Here is a 22,215-nt window from a genome sequence, read left to right on the forward strand (position 1 = left end):
CAGGATAGCCTTATTGGTTTTGACTCTACTACTTTGAGGTCTGTGATAATTGGCTGGACCAGTGTGTGCATTTGCTAAGTCAGTCATCTTCTATATAACGTAAATTAATAGTATACTGAAACATTTAAGAGGCTTAAAAGAACTGCTTTTTTTTTAACATCTTTATTGGAGTATAATTGCTTTACAATGGTGTGTTAGTTTCTGCTTTACAACAAAATGAATCAGTTATATATATACATCTGTTCCCATATCTCTTCCCTCTTGCGTCTCCCTCCCTCCCACCCTCCCTATCCCACCCCTCCAGGCGATCACAGAGCACCGAGCTGATCTCCCTGTGCTATGTGGCTGCTTCCCACTAGCTATCTACCTTACGTTTGGTAGTGTATATATAAAAGAACTGCTTTTAAGTAACTTATAAACAACTACTAAAAAACTCGTTATAATTTACTCATCTATTCATCACATCTTTTCTTGAGAGGAATCAGAGACTTAAGAAGTTGACAAGGCTAATCTTCAAATCTGAGTTCTTGGCATTCTTTGAAAAGAATGGTTTTATCAGGTACTTATCTTCGGCCCTGGCTTCTGTTTTCCACCCAGTCCCCCATCTGCCTTGTCCTGCTTGGCTGCTGTTTTAATTTGTTATTCATGTAAAGTATTTGAGAGCTAGTCTATGCTGATTTGCAGAAGTCCAGTTTTCCTCAGGCTGTTTATCTTCCTCTGTAGTGTCTGGGAAATCTGCTTTCTATTTGTTGTGTTGGGTTAAAAGTGAAACAGTTGGGAAGGAGACAGCCTCTCATATGACTTTACTTCATGACTAGGAAACACTTCTGGGACAGCCCTCCCCAGTCACTCCAGTCTGGAGCCATACAAGCCAGAACCCAGGGTCTTGAACCCCATCTCCTTCTCCCTCAACCCACAAGCTCGCTGAGCCTTGGCTTCCGCTGGTGCATAAACAACATTCCTCCTCAGAAGCACTCCATGGTTTACAGTTTTGCTCTTTGAACATTTCCTGTCCCAAAGTGAAAGACCTGGTTAGAGACCGTTTCTAGAACATCTTGCATTCAAGAACAAAAGAACTGTGACTTCAGTCAAACTCTTAGAAACAAACATTTTTAAGGTTGAAGCAATTTGAATTTAGAACTAAAGTCTAATCTTCCGATCACTATAAAGTCAGGGAGAATGAGCCCCTCCTCTTCTCCTATGCACTTGAAAGTCTAGCGATATAGACTCTCTAACATACCCTCATAGCTGTCAGCAGATCACGTTTCCAGGCCTTTGCCTGCACTGGCAGGCCTCCCTCGCACAAGTGAGTGATCTTCAAAGCCTTTTCCTTTAGGGCTCAGCTCAGCAACACCTTCCCTGTAAAACAGCCTGGTACACTGACCTCACCAGGTTGTGATAGGTGCTCCCTTCACCGTGGCATACCGCATATTCCTTTTTTAAAGTTATCTTGCTTCATGCAGGTTCTCGTCTGTGACTGGATCCTTCACCCAGATGTCAGTTCCTTCAGAACAGAATGCCAGTGTTCTGGATTATCACATCCAGCACAGCGCCTGGTTAGAGATAGCACGTCCTCAATATACATTTGCAACATAAATAAGTTTGTAGAATGACTGAGAGAATTCTAAGCATCGGAACATTTTATCAGAGATGAACTGAATTAGTGCAGATTCCAGAAATTACAAATTTAGAGAGGTCATTGTTAGGCAATTACTCTGAAATAGACAGAAGAGAAAGTTAGGTTGTTTCAAATAAGTTCAACGTATAGTAAAATTCCATTAAACAATTATATATGTCAATAAATAACAGGTACCCTGTCTTAATGCAAAATGTAAATAATAAAGTTGTTTTTGTTGTTTTTTAAAGCCGATATAGTTTCTTACTTTTAAGTACAGAAAATATCTCAGACTAGGCTTTAAAAATTTTGCCTGGTGGAGAGTCTTCATTTTAACTCAGCTACGTGGCAGGAACTGTCGTGGCTTTTGAGAACTGTTCCTTTTGAAACACTACCTCTGATCTGACATTAAAGAAGCATTATAGACTGACACTGGTGAAATAAATGCTTTATTTTAAGGCATTTCCTAGGAATAAAAATAACATATACTTTAAAAGGTAGAAGTAAAATAAACATAAGATTAAATTAAAACACTAAGTAATTAGGGCTTCCCTGGTGGCGCAGTGGTTGAGAATCTGCCTGCTAATGCAGGGGACACCGGTTTGAGCCCTGGTCTGGGAAGATCCCACATGCCACGGAGCAACTAGACCCGTGAACCACAACTACTGAACCCATGCGCCTACAGGCCATGCTCCACAACAAGAGAAACCACTGCAATGAGAAGCCCACGCACCGCAACGAAGAGTAGCCTCCGCTCAGTGCAACTAGAGAAAGTCCGCACACAGCAACGAAGACCCAACGCAGCCAAAGATAAATAAATTTTAAAAAATAAAATAAAACAAAAAATTTTTAAATACCTTAAAAAATAGAAAATCCAGGTATAACTTATAGTCGGTCTTCTGTATAGACGGTTCATCCATATCAATGGTTTGGCATCTGTGGATACTACCAACCATGGATCATGTAGTACTGTAGTGTTTACTGTTGAAAACAATCCGCATATATGTAGACACTTGCAGTTCAAATTCTTGTTGCTCAAGGGTCATCTGTACTATCAAATAGAGACAGGACCTGGATCTAGGTTAACATGCATTCTAGTAGCAGTCCTTTCTAAAGAATACAGAAGAATGATCAGCAAATCTATAGTTAGACACTATGGCATTGATTTGCCTCACCATAGAAATGTTTCCATCAGCATATATTCACTCCAAATGTCAACATAATTTAAGTAAAAATTACCCTTTTTCAAGTAAAAATTTTTACTTGTAAAAATTTTTACTGTAAAAATTTTTCAAGTAAAAATTACCCTTGAAATTGTGTTTATTTATTTGCTTCTTGAAAGATGTGCGAAAGGAAAACTTACAATTAGCCCATTTCTAAATTACTGCAAATTTTCAGTAAGAGAAAAGATTGAATTAATGAGAAATTGATCATTTTAAAAGTTGAATGTGTATGGGGGGGGGAGAGGTACTTGAAAACATAGTTTACCATTTCATTCATATATGGAAGTTGATTTTAAATGATTTTTAATCCATATATAAAGAGATGGGCATGTTAGGATATGGAATTTTAATTCCAAAAGAAAATGTTCAAAATTGTAAGTTATGATTAGTAACTCAGCAAATCACAAAGTCCTTCCACGTTGTCAGCATTTCTGTCACAGGATTCTTTGTTTTGCAGTTCTCGGGAATGATCTCTGAGACTTGTGACAGGCTTAAGAACCTGGCACATTGACCTGAGACAATGTGAAATAAAAATGAAATGTTCTCCAATCATGTGATGTTTGGATTCAAAAATAACACATATGCATTTTTCAGTTTTGATTTTAATAGATGGCACAGTTTGGGTTGGGTTTGAGAAAAATAGGTGAGGGGAAAGAAAAGGAAATTGAAGGATGTATATCCTCTGGGAGAAGTAGTAACTGGAGGGTGGAGAGGGTAAAGATAAAAAGAAGCCTTTACTTTGTCTCACAATTTGGTTTTGAAACTCTTGCTTTTTCCTGATTGTAGTTTATTTCAGAGAGTACCACCCCACAATCTGGCTAATCTGGTTTCCCGTCTGCAGCTTCATTTTACTGGAAAGAGTGATTGTTTTTAAGAGCCTTGGTGGGCAGGAAACTTGCTGACCTGAGTTTTGTTGGGAAAATTGAATTTATGGTGAGTCTACCCTCCCTCTGAGCACTTAGTGCTTCCAGATAGTTCTTTTCTTTCTTTCTTTTTTTAAAGTTGCCTTTCTTTTTCCTCACTGGGATGGGCCCAAATATTTTCAAATTTTCTGCAACTCTTTATCCTACTCATCTTCTCATTCTAGGTGTTATCACTTTATCTCTTAAGTCATGGATACAATAAAGCCCATTTATTCCCCTTTCCTATCCTTCCAGCATGAATAACTTCACCCACCACTCCCTCCTCTCATTCTGTCTCCCTAAGGGAATCCTTTCCCTCCCTTTTAGGACTTTGTTCTATCAGTTATTGGTGGCTTCACATTCTACATGTTGTCTCCTCCCTCTTAAAAAGAGAGCCAGAAAGGACTAAAAGCATTTCCCCTTGATTCTGACTTTGCCTCATACTACAGTCATCCCTTGGTATCTGTAGGGACGTTGGCTCCAGGACGCCCTCAGACGGCCAGATCCACAGATGCTCAAGTTCTTATGTAATGTATAACCTATGCACAGCCTCCTGTATACTTTAAATCACCTCTGGACTACTTATAATACCTAATACAATGTAAATGCTATGTAAATAGTCACTGTGTGTGGAAAGTTCAAAGTTTTACTTTTTGGAACTTTCTGGAATTTTTTTCCAATACATTCTATCCAAGTTTGGTTGAATCTACAGATGAGGAACTCACAGATATGGAGGGCCAACTTTACTGCTTTATCTTCTTCCTTTTGACACCAAAATGTGTATAAGATTTGTCTATACTTGCTCTCTCTGTCTTCCTGATCTCTCTTTGCAAATTGACTTCTATCTCCACAACTCCTCAGAAAATATGCTGTTAGGATTGCTAATAACTTTATAATTGACAAATCAAGAACCTGTTTTCAGTCTTCACCTTCCTTGACTTCTTTGTAGCAGCAACACTATTGGTCATTTTTTCTTCTTGATTTCTACAGTGTTACCGGTTCTTAGTTCTCTTCTCACCTATTTTACTGCTCTTTCTCAGTTTCTCTCACTTTCCTGTTTCTTCATCCTGACACTTAAATGTTCACCCAGGATTAATTTGGAATTGTTTATTCACATTCATGTTCTCTCTCTGAGGTAGTCATTTCATGCATTCCCACCCTGTCAACAATTACCACTGTGCTATCCACTGCCAATATCAAATCTATTTCTCCTACATTGACCCCTCTTTTTAGCTCCATATAGGTATTAGTGACAGTAGCTTTGACATTTATATGACTGTAGACAATTTATATAATCTACTGAACTTCCAGGCTTTTTTCATCAGTAAAATGCTTCTATAGGTTAAATAATATAACATTTCTTGTCATGTTCTAGGGATAATAAAGATCAATGAATATTATTTTTTATTACTAACAAATATTTTGTTGAACAAGTTGAAGGTGAAAGACACCTTGTGTATTATCTAGTGATGTAGCTATCTTTTTAAGTTTCTTGAGGCAAGCATTTATGTCTTATAATAGTCTGCACCACCATACAACTGTGCCTGGCACAGATGTGTTGTGGAGGAAGCTGGAATAGAAGATGTAAAAGAGGGGAAGCACCACATTTTGCTTAGAGATGAACTAATATTGTGGAATAAATATAGAGTATGACTATGCCTGTGACAAACATGAAGATTAGCAAAGATGAGAAAGCAGAACTGGTCCCAAACTAAGCAATTAAAAATGCTGAGTATTGTTCCACTTAAATAACAGCACACTCCAAATGAGAATACATTGCCTTGCATTTTCTGCTGGTGAATTAGTGTTTTCCTTAAATGTATGCATTTAGAAATATTAATCAAGCAACAGATTGTATATTGTCCATAATATAAGCAGTACAGATTGAACTATGTTGAAGATATGCTTTTCTCTGTGATTTGTTACATTGAACCTCAAGTATTATAAAAATTAGTTTATTCATTGATTTACAAAATCTTTTTTTTGCATATTGCTCTGTGCCAGGCACAGATACATGGTGGTGCAGACTATTATAAGACACAAATGCTTGCCTCAAGAAGCTTAAAAAAATAGCTACAAAACTAGATAATACACATGATAGACATGTGCAACAGGTAAGAAAGGAGATCATTTTACTCAAAGCAATTAGCAGAACAACCCATGACTGGGGCTGCCTTCCTTGGCCAAATTGCAGTAACAACTCAGGAAGGCTGAGGAGGTACCTATCCCAGATATCTCTCTCTGGGTTAATATCTTAAGATAGTCTGTGGCTTCTGTGGAAAGCAGTATGGAGATTCCTCAAAAAATTAAGAATAGAACTACCATATGATCCAGCTATTCCACTTCTGGGTATTTATCCAAAGAATACAAAAATGCTAATTTGAAAAGAGATATGCACCCTATGTTCATCACAGCATTCTTTTACAATAGCTGAGATATGGAAAAAACCTAAGTGCCCATCAATAGATGATAGGATAAAGAATAGTGGAATATATATACAATGGAATACCAGTGGCCGTAAAAAAAGAGAAATCTTGCCACTTGCGACAACATGGATGGACCTTGAAAATATTATGATAAATGAAATAAGTCAGAGAAAGACAAATATCATATGATTTCACTCATATGTGGAATATAACAAACAAACGAACAACAAAATAAATGAGAAAACCAAGCCAAAGAAACACGTAGCTACTGAGAACAGAGTAATGGTTACCAGAGGGGAAGGGGCAGGGGAGAGGGCAAAAGGAGTAAAGGGGGTCAACTGTATGCTGATGGATGGAAACTAAATTTTTTGTGGTGAATATGCTGTAGTGTTTACAGAAGTAGAAATATAATGTTGTTCACTTGAAACTTATATAATGGTATAAACCAATGTTACCTCAGTTATAAAAGAAATCTATGGCTCAACTCAAGACTAGAATCTGCCTGTTTTCTTCCTCCTTACAATCAACACTTCTCTTCTCTGTATCTTGTTCCCACAGGACTGATCTTGCTACTTTACCAAACCATCCCCCCACCCCACACCCCATTTCACTATACTGGCCCTTGAGGTAGGCATGTTCCAGGATCTTAGAACTGACCTGAGAGTTTTAGGATCTGTTTTGATCTCAGGTCTCAGGACAAGCTTTGAATAGTTGAAGACGTTGAATAGGATTAAAGTACTTGCTTCGGCAGTTGCCTTGATTAATGATAAAACTATTTGAAAGGTAATCTAGATTTTTGAAGTTAGAGGTTAAAATGATTATTCTTTCTTTCATTCTTAAAAGGTTGAAGAATAAAATGGTATCTCTTCAAATGTTTGATTAGAGGAATCTATTAATTAGATGTAATAAACTCAAGAAAAAACTTGGAGAAAAAATTAGTATTTTACTCTTCAACAGGTATTGAACCTTCTGGAATAGGTGAAACCTATTCTCATATAAAAATCTGATTTAAAAAAAATGAGTCAGTGCTCCCTGTAGTTTGGTCAGGACTTACTCCTGGTACTTGTTCCTATGAACGAACCTCCTCTTGTAAAGGAAGGGCTAGTGTTTACTTCCTTTTCAAAGGAACTGATTACAGTGTTTCTATTTTAGTAAGATACATAAACACATTTCAATAAGAGCAAAAAAGCAAAGCATAGCATGGTTGGTGATTTCAGCAAAAATGGGGATGGCTTTGGTCAGAGGAAAAACTATTCAGATCCTTTTAATAGTGCCATTTCCACTTACTCTCAAAACCATTGCTTTTAAAGTTGCCCTATGAAGAAAAATTAGTCTGTTTATGAAAATTCGGTCAATTTGAAGCTTATGGTAGAATCATAGCAAAAGTTACTGATAGGGAGGACATTCCCTGGGAATGAGATAATAATTCAGAATTTGGTCAGACATTGCCTTCCAGATAACATTCTCTGCCAACTTTGAGGTTTCTGTGTTTTGGATTACAAACTGTCATAGTCAGCATTTTCATACATAAGAATAAAGAAAGAAATGGCTTTTCAAGTACCTTTCGTTGAACATTGCATGCTCTGTCTGTGAACATGGTGGTGTATTTTCTGTCTGGGCTTTTTCTTCTCATTTCAGGAAATTAATTTACTAATAAAACCAAGGCAGCCCCATTTTACTTCTCACTGTCGAAACAGCTAAAACCCAGCTGTAAGAGTGATGTAGGGAGATGGGGTCAGGCAACACCAGCAGGGTAGGATTTCCATGTTCACAAGAGCGTGAATATAACTAGTATAACCAATCTAAGTGGAAGTGTGACACTTCATTGAAGAGATTTATTGGAAAATTATAGTTTGATAGTTCATTCATTCAACAAATATGAATTGACCATCTACCATGTTGTAACAGCCTCTTACCTCACGAAGTTTGCTGTCTAATGGTAGAGACCATCAAGTAAACAGGTGTAACCAGAAAACACTTAGAAAATGCTAAACAAATGTAATTTTAACTCCCATTAAATCATGATACTCTGCAGCTCGCCACCACGCATGCACACAGATAGACCATAGGATCCAAACTTGGGCTAAGATGGTATTGTTATAAGGATGAATAAAAGCTGGGTGCTAACTAGTGTCAGACAAAATCACAAATAAGCGTGAATCTCAGATCCCTGTAAGAGCACTCAAGGAACCGAAACAAGTTCAGCATGGCTGAAGTGAGAAAGGAAGTGGCAAAGGATGAGGATGGAGAAGTGAGCCTAAGCTAGATCATGTAAGGGCAAATAAGCCCTGTTACCATGTGTTTGCTGTATTTGAGGAATTGAAAGGAGAGCATTGTGACTGGAACCATCTAAGTGGAATAGTTAAAATTATCAGTATAAGAGGTGACCACTTTGAATAATAGAGTTCAATAAATTGATCCAGCTTGGGGAACTATGAAATAGCTAAGGATATTCCTGTGCTGCAATCTGGATGAGTGCCCTGGGTGAGCAAGAAAAATGAAAAGGAATTTGGGTGTTTGGTCAAGTTACCTTCATATCTGAATTGGATATAGGGAAGTGATGGACTCCGCACAGCATCCCGTAGGTGGACATTCTCAAATATTCTGAGGACTCATTTGCAACAAGAGTGGGCTTAGGCTCTGGTTCCAAAAAGAGCAGGAGAAAGTCTATGAAGCAGATCTGAGTATTGTCCTCCCTCCTTTACTAGGGGCAGTTTCCCTAGAGGAATAGGAATTAGCATTCATAAGAGACTTTGAATATAATCCCTGAAAGAACTGTAGGCCACATAATGGGGGTCAAAGGGAGAGTGAGACAGGCCTGTAGGACACTACACAAGGTAGTTACTATTTAACCATAGGGGTCAGAGGCATCCAGAGAGCTAGTCTGTAGCATGTGTGTAAAAAAGAGTGCTATGGGCCAAAGTCAGAAAAACAACAACAACAACAAGAAAAAAACAGTTAATGGGTCCAAAAGTCAAGAAGGAATCTAAGAATCCAGGAACAAGATGAAGAGGAGCTAAAAGCACATGAGTGAAGGGGTCTAGGTCTGGAATTTTTGCAATGAGCAGAGTAATGTTGCTTGGGTTCTCTTTGTTGGGCACTGTTTGTATTTGCATGAATAAGTCAGCCTCAGTTAAAACATAGGGTCATAGTAGACATGTACAAAAGTGAGGGACACTACTTTTAACAGGATAATCATCATTGATTGGAACTATCACCTGCAAGAGCAATCATCAAGGAAGGCCGTAGTAAACCAGAGAAGTGTCCGTGATCAACCACCTGGAACTGCTGACCTTGGGAACTACTGTCAAAAGAAACCAAAGAAAACCACAGCTGAGAGCCCCAAGATGAAATGGCCCCTGGAAGGATCAGGCTGGGAGGCCACATGGCTCAGTGGTTTCTATCCAGATTTCTCTGAAATTCCAGTACAAGTCACTTTTGATATAAAAGAAAGGAATAGAGATGGAGGTAAATTGGGAAAAAGAGATTGCCAGCTTGGACCAGCTAGTACAAAATTATAACGTATCCTTGGACTCCTGGTAGAGGGTAAGAGAAAAGATGGCTACATAAAGCCAGGATATGTGTGATGTCCTTTGGCACCAGCTTCTGGTTTTCAAACTGGCAGATCAGAAATGAGGTTCCTTCAATGGTGACTTTTGTATCCTAGTCAGTTTTTTACTAATATAATGACTTTTAGTGATCATAAGTTTTCCTCCTTTGTTGATTTTGCTTACACCTAAGCAGAAAATACATTTACATGAGTCATTTCTTTTATTTAGGACCAGAAACTATTAGGAGGAATCTCTGGCAGGGTGGGGTTTTTTTTCTTTTTTTAAATGTCTACTATATGAGTTATCCTTGGCAATTTGAGTTTAGATACAAGCAATCAATTTTTCTTAGATCAAGAGAATCTACGAAGTTGTTCAAATAGGGAAGTAAATATCCCTGAGTCTTAAGTTTTAAAATGAATGGAAACACAAACACATTAAGTAATCCTGCACGTGTCCTTTTGCTGGTTCTATTTCCTTCGAGTATATTGTTTATCTTTTTGTAAAAAGAATTAAAATAAATAATGCTTAAGGTAGTTGTATAATGATTTTATTATTAAACTGTTAGAATTAAATGAACTTAAGTTGGCAGAAATCTTTGATAAAATTTAAATAAGTACAACCTTTAAGACAAGTTATATTGAAGTAAACAGGTATGAGGAAGAGGAAAATATCTCTAGTTAGATAAAAATAGTAAATGAGCGCAAAACTTAGGTCTGAGTTTCTTGGTAGGGCAAAAATAAATCACGTTAGATTCTATATTTCTCATGATCTAATCTCAGGAATTATACCTTTGTACCCAAAGGGACATTTTGTTTTCACCAATACTCTGAGAGAAATTTATTGCAAGAATTATTACATAGGACACATTTAATACTATGGTAGGCAGCACATTCAATTCATAGTTTGAGGAAATGCAGAAACAGTCTTAATATGGCTATTTCTTATAATAACCCTTTCTAAAATAGAAAGTAAAATGTTAAGATAGGCTTATGAAAGTATGTCTGTGTTAGAGTAACTTAGTAATGGATTTTTAAAAATGTGATCTGACGGCTACAGTGTTAAACTGATGAGAAGCTGGGGTGGTGAGCCACCCTCTCTGGATTCAGGTGTCCCAGATGAGCTTGTGAGAAGACGAGCAGAGGAGAGAATTCAAAACCAAACCTGCTCCTGAAATCACAAGATTCTGGGTTATAAATGGATAGGAGTTCCTCACCTAATTACTGTGTGGGTAAGAAGCAAAGTCAAAGTTTTGTTAGGCAAGTCGTAGAGCCTTTTGCAAACTCCTGCCCAGGTGGAGATTCATGCTTACATTTTCATAGCAGTGGATTATGAAAAAAAAATTTGGGAAAAATTAATAGTTGTAGTTTTCATATAGTAAATTGGCTTCTGATGTTATTTGAACAGACTCTAAAGTACCCATTGACTGTCTGAATACAAAAGTGCTTGAACTATAGCTCATGTGGTAGGCTATCCTATTGACACAGCTGTCTTAACCCATGTGTGGCAAAGCATGTGGTTACTAATGATCACTGCTCATCACCATTTTGCTTAGAGTACCTCGCAAAGAAAAGAAACTCATGGTGATAAAGACTGTGGTAAGAAAATTTGCTTTGCCTTCTTTTTTTACTTGAAATTTTCAATTGAGATAGTTACAGATGCACATGCTATTGTAAGCAGTGGTACAGAGGGATACCAGTTTCTCTTTATGGTAACATTTTGCAAACTCTAGTGTATCATCATAACCATGATATGGACTTAATGCAATCCACTGATCTTACTTAGATGTCCCCAGTTTTACTTGTACTTATTTGTGTGGGTGCGTGTGTGTGTTTAGTCTATACAATTTTATCATGTGTAGGTTTTCCTGCATCTGTTACCACAGTCAAGATACTGAACAAGATACTGTTGCCCTTTTATACCATACCCACTTTTCTCCCTTCTACACCTCTCACCCCCATCCCTAACCCCTAGCAACTACTAATCCACTCTGCATTTCCGAAATTTTGTCATTTCAAAAATGTTGTGTAAATGGACTCATATATGATGTAACCTTTAGGATTGACTTTTTTTTTTTTTTTTTTTTTTTTTTTTTTTTGTGGTACGCGGCCCTCTCACTGCTGTGGTCTCTCCTGTTGCGGAGCACGGGCTCCGGACGCACAGGCTCAGCGGCCATGGCTCACGGGCCCAGCCGCTCCGCGGCATGTGGGATCCTCCTGGACCGGGGCACGAACCCGTGTCCCCTGCATCAGCAGGCGGACTCTCAACCACTGCGCCACCAGGAAAGCCCTAAATTTACTTTTTAAAAAAATAATTTGAGTTGTAGAATATACTACACTGCCCATCAACATCTAGGTTCAGCTAGAAGAAAACTTCTAAGAAGAGGTATCAGGAACTATAAGATGTTGTCTGGGAGCTGGGCTCAGCAGGACATGCAAGACAAGTGTCAATTGCCAACTGTGGTATGTGGTTTATTATCAGTGAGTGGCAGAGAGGAACTGACAGACTAGCAAGTGGGGCTGGAATCTCATCTCTATCAACCTCGGCACAGGCCAGCATAACACCAAAGCCTGGGTGCTCGGTGGAAGTCTGTCTACCGTGAGAGGACAAGGAATGAGGAATGATGACTGGGATAGAGAAGGCAGTGGTATCCCCCAAACCCCTGGGGCCATACCTGTCTAGGGCCTAATATAGAAGGAGATGTTTCCAAGCCAGTGAAGACAGAGATGGATGAAATGGACCCAAAAGAGATGCTAGGAGGGGACAGGACATGGCTTTAAATAATGGTTTGGGAAAAGAAGTCTTGGAAAGAGAGGGAAGCACCACACTTATGTAGAGAAATATTACATCTTTGTTTTTCCTTTCCTTCCAGCACCATACCATTGAGAGTCGCTTTTAGAAATCATAAATCCTGACGTGGCGCTTGCTGGTAGTGGGTAGTGAGGAAATGAATAACCCGTTTACTTATTTACTTTTTAAATTTTACAGTCTATATATATATGAGTCTAATCTCCATCCTCCTCTTCAAATACTATCTAAGGACCAACCCCACCCCAAATTTAAGGGAGAAAGAAATTCTAGACTAATAGATTGAGTGACCGGCTCACAATTTGAGGGGTGGATAAAATGTCTCCCAATATTTCCCTATCTTTCTCCCTCAGCTACTACAATCTTTTACTTACAATTTTCATAACCATTTCTTCTCACTCTTTGACTGACATTTGTCCCCATCTCTCCTCCAATATAGTTCTTGCTAATGACTTAATGGCCTCCATGTCACTAAACCCAATGAGCCTTTATTCAGTCTTCATCTTACTTGACCATTCAGCAGCATTTTCCCCTCTGCAGCTCTTAACGTCCCTCTTACCTTCCTACCTCTTCTTTTTAGACTTATCCTTCTCTATTGAAGCGTTAGAAGTTGGAGCCCCTCAAGACTTATTCATCAGCATTTTCTCTTAATTTACATCCATAGATATGGGATGGTGCCCAGACCTCTTTTGAAGCTAACAACTGCTCTCTGTTGAATCAAACTTTCCATGTTGATCAAACTTACTGTTTTTCACTTTTGCCTCCCAGCCCACCAATTCACTCCACAGTGCTATTTCAAAAAAGTAATCTTGCCATTTCTCTGCTCTTAGATAAAGACTGGCTCCTGCTTGTGTCTTCTACTGCCGCCAATCTCAGGCTCCTTCAACACATCCTCCTTTCAGTTCTTTTTGTCTCAATGTCTTTGCCAAAGCAGTTCCCTCTCTACCATCGTCTCTACCCTGCCCCAAGTTCATCTTGTTGCTATCATGTTTTAGGCCAAATGTTACTTCCTCAGGAAAGCTTTCTGACAAAACTAAAATAGATCAAGTCCATATTTAATATGCTTCAGAGCCACCTGAACTCCTAAAGGCTTTACACTCTTTTTATGTATTTGGGTAATTACTTGACTAAGTTGTGTCTCTCTTACTAGACTCTAAGCTCCAGAAGAGCAGGTACCTTGGCTATTAGTCTTCTCTGTATCTCCAGAGCCTAGTACAGAAAATGAGTGAAGAAACCAGCTAGTCCTGGTCATTCAAGAGCCTGAAAAATTTCCCCTTGACTTCCAGGTCCACAGAGTAGGTCTTCCACAGCCAGAGGGCATGGGGATCCTGGAGTAAGTACATTGGCCTGGAAAGTGAGCATGAATTGTGACTATCTCATACTTAATTATGCCAAGTTCAATTTCTGATACTCTTCTATTTAAATAATTCCTGAAAGCCCTGCTCAGCCAGGAAGTTGTCTCAGATATTACTTTTCAAATGTTTTAAATGTCTTAAAATGACATTTGTAGAGTATTTTATAATTTATGAAGTATATACATGTCCATTATGGCATTTGAATGCCCAAACACCCTGTGAAGTAACATATTATTCTTAATTTGATGTAGTAAAATGAAGCTTAGAGGGATTAAGTGACTAACCCAAGGGACTGGGCAGGGACTCCATCCCAGATTTTGCAATGCCAAGCTCTGTCTTTTCCCAGTGCTAGATAATTGCTCATGGCTTCTCTTCACTTGGTCAAGTCTGAATTTGGACTTAAATGGTTAACAATATCCCAAGAATGATGTAGCTTTCATCATAGTTACATATATAGCATATATAACATATATCACAGCATACACACCTACACACATTTTATATATATATATATATATTCCTAACTTAGGGGAATATATTTCCAGCTGTATCAGTCTTGCTTATATTGAAAGACAGAACTTTGTTTATATAGTTGTCTTTGTCAAATGGCCATATATCTTTCTTTTTTCTTAATGATAATGTTCAGGAAATTGTTGACCAGGTTTACAAAACAGTAGGACAAACCCTCAACTCTATGGAAAGATGGCTACTGTCTATTATTTCAATCATTACTTTTCCACTATACCATCAAGCCATATTTATATTATTTCAGATAAAATCCAAAATATAAACCAATTATTAGATCAAGAAGCTTTTATAACTAAGGAAACTATCCTCTAGTCCTATGTTAATACTCTTTCCCTTTTTAGAGCACTCACCATCCATTACAACACCTCAGTCTCAGCAGGGTTGATTTATTTTCTAGGGAAATTTTCTCTCTTAGATGACTACAGTTGATGATGGATTAATCCACTCCCATGGTCTGTGCTAATGTGGCTATTCTGGCAGGTAAGTAATCAGAAAGGCCTTTGGCTTCCCTCACATACCGGGTGCAGACCTTGCCTCTTGGACTGAGAAGCTTTTTAGTGAGTCAGAGGAACAGGTAATTGCATTTAATCTTAGGTAAACCAACTACCAGGAAACATTTGCTACTTATTCCATAATCATTCTCCCTGTTTCCCCATCACCCTCCATATTCCACCCATACAGCAAAGCTCATCAAAGAGAGAAAACTCTGAGAACAGTGTTTACCTTCTGTTCAGCGTGAGAACATTTGTCTTTGTGCAGTGAATATGTCCACTTATAAGCAAACAAACTAATATTCTGAAAAAAAGGTGTGTTAATGGACCACTGTCCACACAATAAATACTACTGTCTTTTCCCTACAAATAGGATGTGATTGACTCATTGACACTGGACCAGACACTGGAGTTTGTTTTCATTAGTGATGGTGGGTTTTCACAGAGCTATCCACACTTACACGCCTCATTGCTGGTGACCTTATAAGGCATTTGAGAGGCAGCTGGCAGAGGGTTAGAAATGTAAGTGCGACCTGGAGTCTTTAATCTTGCCCAGGTATGTTCTCGTTCACGAGGTGATATAAACTGATAATACAGCAGCAACATCATTGTTGCTTTTAGGAAAACCTCCTATAATCATTTACAAACGAACCAGAACAAACCACATCCTAACCAGGCTGTAGGAACTGACCCTGCTTCTCACCGAAGGCACCCAGATAAACTTTCTATCTTCTCCATTTTTAATTTCTCCCCACACTCTTTTACTTCCATTTTGAGAAGTGGCAAGATTTAGAGAAGTCTCCTAGGTTTCTCTTTTGCTGTTGCCCTAATGCTCCCTACATATCTGCTGCTAACTTTAAAGAAAAGGAAACAGTTGGGGTAGCTGAGTTTGTGGGCTGGCTTACCTTGACTCACTCATTTAATTACTAAACAAAATACTGTCTGAACTAACTGCTCCCACTTGAATTTTGCCATGTTTTCATTCTTTCATTAGTTTGAGATCCACTACACACTATTTTTCAGAATAGATGTCTATTGAACACAAAACAAGAATATTCCCAAGGACCAGGGGTACTTCAAATACAGCGAGTGAACACTGAGACTGATGCCCAGCAATCCTTTTTGACTCTACAGCCAGTGGTCATGCTTCCTACTGAAGTGAAGAGAAATTTTTTTGCTAGTGTCCCACAACAGGAATGCAACAGAATCTTCCAATGCATGCGTAGTCAATACTTATTCAATGGAATGGAGGTGTAATTGATAAAGGGGCATCGGCATCATGGTTCAGGTAAATTATAGATAAAATAGTTTTTGGTGGTCTAGCTTGGATGCGCAACCATCATTTTCTAATCTGACACAGGAACATATTTTCCCATTGAAACAAACAGCTTAACATAAAACCGAATGCTTTTAAGTTAGAAACTAACAGGAACACCAATGCACTACAGAGAGGCAAGGGAAGGTCAAAATAAAACCAATACATGAATAGACAAAATTTATACTGTGTATAGGGATAAATTTATTCAGAGACCGGGAGTGAGGAAATGTACTTTTTGGGTTAGCAGAGTTGACCAGGATATAGCGATTCTAGATACACTTTGTGGATAGAATAATAAGGAATGTCTTTTGAAGAGGTGACTGAGCAGTTATTCAGAAAAGCTGGACAACTAAAATAGGAAGGATCACTTTCCAATGCTGCAGTGTCCAAAGATCTGGTTTCAAACTTGAAAAAAGTCATTTTATTGCCTTTGAACGATTAGTTAAGATGCCATGGCATTACTGATATGATTCCCTGTTAAAAACCATGGACCCTCCATGGTTTCTTTCAGTTCTATAATCTGAATTTTCTTTGAAAAGATATTATTTTAGTTACACAGCCAAGATTTAGTTATTTCCTTTTTTTTTTTTTAGCAGAAAATGTACTTCAGGGAGTGGGGTTGCAATAGGCAAACTATTCACCCATGGTCCTCTAATGGTGCAAAAACTATTCTAGGCAATTTTATCCCCAAATCCTGGCTACAGGAACCAACACATTAGGACTGAACTACAGCACCCTCTAGCCTACGTGCCTGCATAGCCAGAGGCTGGGCTGTCTCCGACTGTAGGAAACCATTAGGCTTTGTTAGTGGGAGATATTCTTCACACAATATGTTTTCTTATCATTTGTTTATGTAATTTATAGACTTCAAACGTGTTGCTCCCTCTTCAAGTTAAAGGAAACCGTTTTTCATTTTAGGAAAATGAGTAACACCACACCCAAGACCTCCTCTACTCCACTTATCTGACATCCCTTGGCAGTTTTAATTTTTAAAAGCTGATTTTCAGATATTTTGTTCCCACTGAGGAGAGAAGTTGATAGCAAAACATCCTGATATATGTGAAAAAGTCACTGAATATATTACGGTCATGTATTTGGAAAAGTAAATGGACGTGCATATCATATTAGGTGGAACCATATTACATTTCTTAAAACTTTAAACCATGTAAGAGCTACAAAAATGGCTTTTCTTATGCTTCATCCTGATATCTAGAAGGACAGAGAAACTAGGGAGAAACCTAGGAACTGGGAGACATTTGAGAGGCAGACTTACTTTTCTCCACATATTCTGTGAAGTCCAAGGATATTTTTACCATATTCAAACAATTAATATAAACAGTTTAAGAGGAGAAAAAAGTAACATACATGGTCATAAACTTTCCTAGACCTACGTATTTTCTCCTCTTCCCACATTTCTCCCCATGCTCTTCTGTGCCTTAGGCTGGGGTTGGGTTTTTTTTTTTTGAGTTTTTTTAAATTATTGTATGTTACAGGTGTACAATATAGTGATTCAAAAAATTTAAAGGTTATACTCCATTTATAGGTATTATAAAATATTTGTTATATTCCTCTTGTTGTACAATATATCCCTGTAGGTTTTTTTGTTTTTTTTTTTTTTTTTTTTGCTGTATGCGGGCCTTTCACTGTTGTGGCCTCTCCCGTTGTGGAGCACAGGCTCCGGACGCGCAGGCTCAGCGGCCATGGTTCACGGGCCTAGCCGCTCTGTGACATGTGGGATCTTCCCGGACCGGGGCACGAACCTGTGTCCCCTGCATCGGCAGGCGGATTCTCAACCACTGCACCACCAGGGAAGCCCCCGCGTAGCTTTTTTTATACCTACTAGTTTGTACCTCTTAATTCCCTACTCCTATATTGCTCCTCCCCCTTCCCTTTCCCTATTGGTAACAGACTCTATGAGTCTGTTTCTTTTTTACTCTATTCACTAGTTTGTTGTAGTTTTTTAGATTCCATGCATAAGTGATATTGTACAGTATTTGTTTACTAAGCTAGTGATAATCTATTATTTTCAAACTTCTGGCAAATGATTTTTAGAAATATATCCTAAGGAAATTTACCATCTGATTCCACAAATATATATATATATATATATATGTGGGTTTTTATTGCTTTAGGACAGTGCAAATTTTAAACGATATAGATAGGAGAGTGTATAAACAAAATAGGATGCATTCTCCTATTGGAATACTATGTAGGCATTGTTGCTGTTGTTGTTTACTTTTAGTATGCTTTGTAATTTTTTTTTTTCATAGCTAGCCATGATGTACTGGGTAAAAGGAACTGCTGTATTGGCCTTTAGGAATGTGGTAATGAGGTATGCATTGGAGAAGTATTCTATAGTCTTATGATTAGGTCTCAGTCTTTCAGTGAAGCTGTGCCTCTGGATTGCGAACTTCACAAGTGTTTCTCCATTTTTTTCTCCCCCCTTAGGTGGGACAGGATGGCTAGAGTGGGCTGCCGCTGGGTACTTCCCCTCCCCCATGTGGAAGGCTAGAGCTGACTGGAGTATTTCCCTTCCCTCCAGGTGAGTTAGATTCTAATAATACTGCAGCAGGTTAGGTTCTTAGGCTCTGGTTAACTAGTTTCTCCTGAGGGCAGGCCTTGTTAAGAAGCACGCAGTGTTCTGGCGTATTTTCCCTTCCTCCTGCTGGAAGCAGGAGAGGATTTTTCTCCAACATTTACCGTGGGAACCTGCTCAAGCTCCTGGAAGCGAATCTCACGATATCGTGGGGGGCCCCTATGACTGGGTGCCCTGGAGTTTTTAACTCTCAGAGTTGTCCATACTGAGCCTCCAGCAATTCATCAATTACAGGTCCGGTTTTCCTACCCTGACGCTGGTTCCTGAGGTCATTTCGGCTAAGTGCGTTTCTGCTCTGGTAAGTCATGATTCTGTATTCGCTGTCTGTCTCTCCAGTCTTGGGGGCAGAAGTTTGCCATGTGTTCTCTCCCCTATTTTGTGGATCCAAGAAGAGTTGTTGATTTTTCAGTATGTTTAGCTTTTTACTTGTTGTTAGGTTGGAGCGGCTACTGCCAAGCTCTTTAAATGCAGAGTGGGAAGTGGCTTGAAATCAGTTTCTCATTAAAGACACTGAGGTTCTTTCTAACAAACATTGAAGGATATTACAGCCATTTGCAACAACATGGATGGGCCTTGAGGGTATTACACTAAGTGAGGTAAGTCAGACAGAGAAAGACAAACACTGTATGATAGCACTTATTTGGAATCTAAAAAAAATAAAAAATAAAAAAAAATTCGAACTGAGAGTAGTCTACCCTGTTAATCAGGGGCCGAGGAGTGAGAGAAGTTTGTCAAAAGGTACAAACTTCCAGTTATAAGCCAAATAAGTTTTGGGGCTCTAATGTACAGCATGATTATGGTTAACAATACTGTGTTATACACTTGAAAGTTGCTAAGAAAGTAGATCTTAAATGTTCTCACTACAGAAAAGAAATGGGAATTGTGTGACCTGATGTAGGTGTTAGCTAACACTATGGTGGTAATCACTTTGCAAGAGTATATCAAACCAGCATATTGTACACCTTAAACAACATTATATATCAATAAAAAAAGGAAAAGGAGAAAAAAGATAGGTTCCTAGAAGCAGAATTATTGGGTTAAGGAGGGTGAACATTTAAAAGATTTTGATGTCTTGCCCAATCATCTTCCAGAAAATTGAGCCAATTTGCAGTTCCTCAGCTGCTGTGAGTAATATCCACCCCCCTTTAATTTTGTCAACTGTTGCCAATTTGATAGGTGAAAATGGTATCTCATTGTTATTTTAAATTACAGAATTTATCTTTGATTACTAGTGAGACTGGATATTAAATTTTTTTCTAGTAAAATAAATTCTTGGAATCCTTAAAAAAAGGATATTACAAGAGAAATGGAAAAAGTCTATAGGGCAAAAGGGGAGCATGGAAAGATGCTGGGGGTAGGAAAGGAAGGTAAAATGCCAGGAGCCCCCAAATGGAAAATGTGGTCCAAGGAGGAGCCCCTGTGTAGAAGGTGTAAGGGCAGATAGTCTGATGGAGGACTGCTGTGAGGCTCCAAAAGCCATGCTGGATCAGAGACCTGGCCACCCAGACTTCCTATGTCTCCATTTTTGTTGTTGTTGTTGTTGTTGCGGTACCCGGGCCTCTCGCTGTTGTGGCCTCTCCCGTTGTGGAGCACAGGCTCCAGACGCGCAGGCTCAGCGGCCATGGCTCACGGGCCCAGCCGCTCCGCGGCATGTGGGATCTTCCCGGACCGGGGCACGAACCCGTGTGTCCTCTGCATCAGCAGGCGGACTCTCAACCACTGCGCCACCAGCGAAGCCCCCAGACTTCCTATGAAAGAGAACTTCATATTGCCTGAATGCGGGGCCTATGCCCGCTGATCATTCAGTCTACACTCTGGGGGAACTGTCCTCTGTCTGTACTATGTTCTCACCAGCTGATTATGCTTGAGGACCCTAAGCTGGAGCAGTGGGGAGTGAACTCCACTCTTCTGAATACATAGGAATAGGTCTGGAAGGAAGTATAACAAATTAGTATAGGACATTTTGACCTCTCTGACAGTTTTTTCCCAATATTTTTATAAAAGATTGTTTGGGCTTCATTTCTAAATATCAGCATGTTAATAACTATTTATGGCCTTGATTGATTTTCACAGTCAAAATCTACCATTTTATTATTATTTTACTGAATCATTTTCTTTAGGGGACAGCTTTTCTGTATAAGTTTTATAATGAAGATTTTTATAGGTGATGGCACATAGTATGGGACCTTTATTTGGGTGCATTATTACTACCAAATCTTATTTCCCCAGGTCAAGTTTGTAAATCTAACTTTTTCAAGGAGATTGAATTCTTCCATTAATTTTTTTTCTTCCATTAATTTGTCACATTTTTGTTTTGTATAATTTTAGCAATTTTTCAGTTTTATTTGGGCTTATTATTTCTTCTAAGAAAGCCGAAATATTTCAGTCATCCTTCAGCTGCTGTCCTCTTATAATGAAGTGGGGTCCAGACCACACAGAGAGACAGAAGAAAGAAGGAAGGTACAGGAATGCAGGTAGATTTGGCGGTGGGAAGATGAGAGGATGTCTATCTAATAGCTCCTATTTTAGTGGAGGTGGTGAAGACCGTTTGTTTTTGGAGAGATAAGAACGTGTGATGTAGTTATTTTGCAGAGAGGTGAAGTCATCATATTAGCGAAGTGTAGGAGGATTGTTGGTTAATGTTATGTGCTCTTTTGAGATTTGTAGTCATGGATTTTAAGTGAGACTAGCTGTGTATTTTTTCCTCCACTATGTTCAGCTGCTTGAGTTCGGGAGCATGGCAGACAGTTGAGTTTCACCTGAGCTGGAGATTGGCAAGGTGTTCCTGGCTGAGGGAGAAAGCATTGCTCCCATAATTCTCTCTTTTCTCTCCTGCATCATCAAACTTTTATTCCTTGATTATTCCCTTCGGTGTAAAATATGTCCAGTACCTATCATCCTTAAATAACAACAACAACAAATATTAAATAGTATACAAAGAAACAAAACTTTCTTTACCCACTCCTCTTAAAAGAGCCAAGCTACTGCGCCATTTATCTGTTCCCTTCAGTACTTAACTTCTTAAAAGAGTTTTCTACAGTCTGGGCTCCATTTCCTCACTTTACATTTTTCCTTAACCCTGTCCAATCAGGTTCCTCTCCCATGACTCCACAGAGATTGTGTTTATCACAGAAATACTGACCACCACTGTGCTGAATTAATAGTCAATTCTGAGTCCTCATGTTACTTAACCTCTCAGAGCTTGGCCGCTTGAAACAATTTCTTCTCTTGGATGCCTTGACACCACACATCCCTCTTTCCTACTCCACCCTCATTTCATTGGCTGCTCCTTTGGAGTCTCCTTTGCATAAGCTTTAAATGTTGCAGGTCACATTTTTGGGAATCACTTTCTCTCTATCTAACTCATCTTTCTTAGGGAATCTTCTTTATTACCAAGGATTTAAA

The 22,215-nt window shown here is 38.8% G+C and overlaps 2 long non-coding RNA genes across 5 annotated transcripts; one reads left to right on the forward strand and one right to left on the reverse strand.

Annotated features, from left to right (window-relative positions):
- Positions 1-301: 301 nt before the first annotated feature.
- Positions 302-14,853, reverse strand: LOC109549356 (uncharacterized). Of its 3 annotated transcripts, XR_002175636.3 has the most exons (4): positions 14,756-14,853; positions 2,473-2,666; positions 1,385-1,553; positions 302-1,009 (listed from the first exon to the last, which is right to left on the reverse strand). It is a non-coding gene; the product is annotated as an uncharacterized lncRNA (long non-coding RNA). The 3 variants fall into 3 exon arrangements; XR_004527403.2 differs by having other exon boundaries at positions 302-1,553; positions 2,473-2,661; XR_002175635.3 differs by having other exon boundaries at positions 302-1,553.
- LOC109549358 (uncharacterized) lies at positions 3,528-19,440 on the forward strand. Of its 2 annotated transcripts, none has more exons than XR_012333032.1 (3): positions 3,528-3,771; positions 18,663-18,756; positions 19,045-19,440. It is a non-coding gene; the product is annotated as an uncharacterized lncRNA (long non-coding RNA). The 2 variants fall into 2 exon arrangements; XR_002175640.3 differs by lacking the exon at positions 3,528-3,771 and adding an exon at positions 15,968-16,184.
- The last annotated feature ends 2,775 nt before the right edge of the window (positions 19,441-22,215 follow it).

This window comes from Tursiops truncatus, chromosome 7 (genome assembly GCF_011762595.2).
Source record: "Tursiops truncatus isolate mTurTru1 chromosome 7, mTurTru1.mat.Y, whole genome shotgun sequence".
NCBI classification, from domain to species: domain Eukaryota; kingdom Metazoa; phylum Chordata; class Mammalia; order Artiodactyla; family Delphinidae; genus Tursiops; species Tursiops truncatus.